The sequence below is a fragment of the Ailuropoda melanoleuca genome, chromosome 14 (genome assembly GCF_002007445.2).
Source record: "Ailuropoda melanoleuca isolate Jingjing chromosome 14, ASM200744v2, whole genome shotgun sequence".
Lineage (NCBI taxonomy): Eukaryota > Metazoa > Chordata > Mammalia > Carnivora > Ursidae > Ailuropoda > Ailuropoda melanoleuca.
The window spans coordinates 11,718,721-11,723,627 of record NC_048231.1 but is presented as its reverse complement, the minus strand read 5'-3'; the positions used below and the strand labels follow the sequence as shown (position 1 = coordinate 11,723,627).

Below are 4,907 nucleotides of genomic sequence, written 5' to 3'. Positions count from 1 at the left end.
GATCCCACAACGCTGGGATCACGCCCTGAGCCGAAGGCAGACGCTTAACCGCTGTGCCACCCAGGCGCCCCCAGAAGACACATTCTTAAGTGCACATGGAACATTCTCCAGGATAGACCTTGTGCTAGGCCATAAAGCAAGCCTCAAAAAATTTAAAAGGATTTCAATCATACTAATTTCAAACATGTTCTAGGACTGTAAGAAATCAACTATAGTGGAAATTTTGGAAATTTACAAGTATGTGAAGATAAAATGTAATTGAATGTCCAACTGGTCAGAGAAGAAATCAAAAGTATAATAAATACTTTGAGATGAATCAAAATGAAGAAACAACATACCAATACTATGGGATGCATCAAAACTGTACTTAGTTGAAAATGTGTAGCCATAAATATGTATATTAGGAAAAGATCTCAAATTAGTGACTTAACCTTTCACCTTAATGCCTTGAAAAAGAAGAGCAAACAAAACCTAAAGCAGACAGAAGGAAGTGACAAAGATTAGAATAGAAGTAAATGAAGGAGAACAGAAACACAATAGAGAGATCAGTGAAACCAAAGTTTTTTTTTAAGATCAACAAAATTGACAACCCTTTAGCTAGATTAACTGAAATAAAAAAATCAAGACAAATCATTAAAATGAGGAATGAAAGAGGGGACTTTACTAGCAAACTTAGAGCAATTAAACTATAATGGAATTCTGTAAACAATTCTATGCCAATAACTTGGGTAATTTAGATTAAATAAATTCCTAGAAAAACTACCAAAAATGATTCAAGAAGGAATATAAATCTAAATAGACCTATAACAAGAAATTGAATTAGTGTTAAAAAAAAATACGCACAAAGAAAAAAGCCCAGACCCAGATGGCTTCGGTGTGAATTCTACCAAATATTCAAAAGAAGAATTAATACCAATTATTCACAAACTTTTCCAAAAAAGTAGAAAAGAATGGAACACTTCCCAAGTCATTCTATGGGGCCAGTATTATCTTGATTAAAAAAACAGGCAAAAACATAACAAGAAAATTACAGATCAATACCTCCTATGAATGTAGATGCAGAAATCCTCAACAAAATATTAGCAAACTGAATCAGTAACATAGAGGGTTATACATCATGATCAAGTGAGATTTATTGCGGATATGCAAGATGGATTTAACATTCAGAAATTATTATATGATATACTACATCAGTAGAATTAAGAACAAAAACCACATATCAAGATGCAGAAAAACACGACAGAATTCAACACCTCTTCATGGTGGAAAAACAAACTAGGAATAGGAAGAAACATGGTTCAACTTGACAAAAGTCATCTAACAAAAAAACCAAAAAGCACCTCACAGCTATCAAACTTAACAGGCAAAGAATGAGTGCTTTCTTCCTAAGATCAGAAAGAAGGCAAGAATGTCTGCTCTCACCACTGCTATTTGACATTGAACGTGGAGGTTTTAGCCAGGACGAATAGGAGGGGACAAAATGAAATAGGCATCCAGGTTGGAAAGGAAGAAGGAAAACCATCAATCTTTGTAGATGACATGATCTCGTACAGAATACATTGTAAGGAATCCACTAGAAACTATAATAAATGAGTTTGGCACTCAAGGGGGAGTTGTTAGGATTTGGTAAGACTAAGCCTCTAAGGCAGTGAATGTTTCTTTTTAAGTATCCTGCCTGATCTCTCTTCTCTCCACAACAGCAAAGACAGTGCTTTATGAACTGACCTTATGTCTTTCCTGGTCTTTCCAAGTTCCTGGTAAGGAATGAATGTATCAGTTTAAGACACTGATGTTGTGTGCCTTTGAGAATCCATGTGAGCATTTCCGTTTACAATTCAGTTGATTGGTTACGTTCTTTCATTGTCCTTGAGTTCCCTATCATAGGGAAAATTCAGCTTTCTGATGCAAAGTATTAGTAATCTCTGTAAAATTTACTCAAGATTTCATAGAGAAGAGAGAAGTCCCCTTATTAAATTTCTTTCCCACAAAGTCCATCATGGGCATCCCATCCTTTACTCACTTGGCCATTTCCTTACGTAGGGCCCAGCCTTGATGGATCCTGTTTTTCTGTTTCTGGATATTCTCTTGCTCTTAACCAGTACCCTCCCAACTCCTTTCCATTTCTGTCCCTCATGACTTTCATGTGCACAGCAAGTTAGCTTTTCTCCAGCTTCCTGCAAACCTGCACACCCATCCCCAGATCCTCTGCAAATAAGCTCTTTTCTGTCACAGGGAACTAATGAGGAAGGGTAGTGAGGGACATTACACTCTACAAATTAAGTCTACACGTATTAGCTTGGGAAAATTATTTAACTACTTGGTGGCTCAGTTTCGTCATGTGGAAAATGAGAATAATTGTAGCAACGTAATAGAGTTGATGTGAGTTAATTATGTAAAGTTTACAACAATGGCATAGAGAAAGTGGTCAATAGATGTTAGCTATTATTATTAAACAGAATTATTAATGACAACAAAATTCTTATCAAAATGTCACATCTAAGGGCTCCTGGGTGGCTCAGTCAGTTGAGTGTCTGACTCTTGGTTTCAGCTTGGGTTGTGATCTTGTGGTTGTGGGATCCACCCTTGTGTTGGGCTCTGAGCTTGGCTTGGAGTCTGCTTCAGATTCTCACTTCCTCTCCCTCCTGCTCTCTCTCTCAAATAAATAAATAAATACAATCTTTGAAAAAAAAGTCATATCTAAAATAGTATTTTAATGACATTGCCCAGCCATCTATTAATAGCAATTAATCCTGTGTGGAAAGCTCTGTCTGCGTGATCTTATATGTCTCTTCTGCAAACAGCAAAGTTCAGTGGGAAAACACACAAATTCATAGACCTGAATTGGAATCTTGTCAGTTTGTCAGATTACAAGCCATGTAATCTAACAAAGATTGCATAACCCACTTCAGTCTCAGTTAACTCACTTGTGAATTGGGAGTTTTGTAGTTGTCTGGGTCAGTTAACCTCAGTGACTAGGTATGCAAGGCACTCAGTAGAGAAAAAGGCAAAGAAGATAGGTGATAAAGGAGTGACTATTACTATCATTGACTAGTAGATGAAAAATAATTTGCTTACAGATGATAGATGTTCCATTCTAAGTCATTGCTTCAAATAATTCATTAAATTTTTTTTTTCTGGTTTGTTTTCTGCCTTTTGATCCTTAAACAGTGTTTAACCTGCTGGATGTCTCAAAAAATGTTGGGGAACATAGACAAGAGATTTCTGCGGTAGGAATTTTTATTTCTTTTTAGACTGTGAGTGTGGAGGCTAGACTTAGAGGACAAAAGGATTGACAGGCCTAACCGGTCTGTGATGCTCCCAACAGAAAGCCTTCGAGTCACTGCCTAACACCACCAGAGGGCGTGCGAAGACCACACAAGACTGCATTTGATGGCTCCACCTCAGCGAAGTCCAGCTCTGGCGCAGGGCTGCACTCTCTACAGGGGCTCCCGTCATCATGAATCCTGACTTGTTCTCTCTCTGCATTCTCCCTTTAGGTACTGTGGGGCCAGGAGATTCCAGGCTGTGTGAACCGCCTTGCTCCCTCAGCTGCTGCATCCCCTTTGTGCAGAGCTGCCTCCCCAAGGACTGGCAGATGCTTTAGCCCAGCAGAACCACGTAAACCCTGTACTCCATGACAAGGACACGTAACAAACCACAGATGAGAAAATCTTCCACATCTGGTGCTTTGAGGAGCTGCCAACCAGCTGGGCTCGACGCTCTTTTTTCAGCTATTTCCTCTGCCTTCACGCTTCGTGCTCAGCCTTCTCCTATTTTTTCTCACCTCCCTTTTCCTTGCCAACATGGATTAGCCACACGAAACCAGGGCTCCTGAGCGTCGGCTGCCTCTGGCAGTAATAATCAGAGCTTCCTGCTGGTCCATTGAACCTGCCTCTCCACAAACATACTGACACACACATACACATGTGTGCACACACCCAGCTGCACCAGCTGTTCCCCACATGGTGGGAGTCTGAGTGGGAAGAGACCATCTGGGACAGTGGCCCTGGAAGGGAGCTCTGAGGTCTGCCCTCAGCACAAGTTGCCAGTCTGTATCATATGCCTGTTTCCTCCTGTGCTGTGAAGGGATGATGTCCTTGCAAATCACATTTTCCTTGACCTGGAAAGTCTCTTTTGAGTGAATCAGAGTTTTCCTCAGGCATTGGGAGAACAAGAAAAGAAACTCCACATCCTACACTGGACAGTATGTGAGAAAACATCCAACTTTCAGAAAGCTCAGCTCTTCACCAACAAAGGTTCAACAGTAAGATTCTTCAGGGCTGTGTGGTGATTTTTGTGGGAGGGGGCCTGGGTGAGCAGACTAAGTATGGCCTTTTTTAAAGCATACGGGAGAAACATCTTGAAAAAACCCTTGTAAAGGGGTTTACCAAGCAGTTCCTTGGACTTTACGATGTTGTGAAGTCCCCAGGGCAGCCTTCTGTCCCCTATCTGCTTCCTTCCTTTCCCAGCGAGGAAGGCAGGAAGCACCACAGTTGTCACCCCTTTTCTCCTTTCCCTTTGCTCTGCTCTGTTAATTGCTTTTACCGTGATCTGTCTCTGAAGTTCTGGTAGGTAGGAAGAGAGGCCTATAGATAGCCAAGTGCCAATCCGTTCCGTGTGCTCAGGCCACAGCTTCTGATGTGACCCCAGAAAATAGTATCTCTTACGCTTCACTAGAAAAAATCTAGGCTCTTCATCGGTTTACCCCAGCTAATAACCTCGGCTTTCCTTCAACTGATACAGGGTCTGCATTTATTAAAGTGGTAGAGTTAAGAGAATGTGAAATTGAGAAAGAAGCTTAAAGATCACCCATCTGTGAATAAGACCCTTACTTTACAGAAGTGGAAGATGAGGCCAGAGAAAAGAGATGACTTGCCCAAGGTCACAGAGTGGATTAGTAGAAGATT

General features: G+C 40.7%; 1 protein-coding gene across 3 annotated transcripts in view; it reads left to right on the top strand.

The window, feature by feature from the left end:
- Positions 1-4,336, top strand: part of LOC100473356 (cytochrome c oxidase assembly protein COX16 homolog, mitochondrial) — a 37,796-nt gene extending 33,460 nt beyond the window's left edge. For all 3 annotated transcript variants that reach the window (XM_034643320.1, XM_034643318.1, XM_011222073.3), the window contains one exon: positions 3,498-4,336. The gene's annotated coding sequence lies outside the window, so the exon portion shown is untranslated. The remainder of the gene's footprint in view (positions 1-3,497) is intronic.
- The last annotated feature ends 571 nt before the right edge of the window (positions 4,337-4,907 follow it).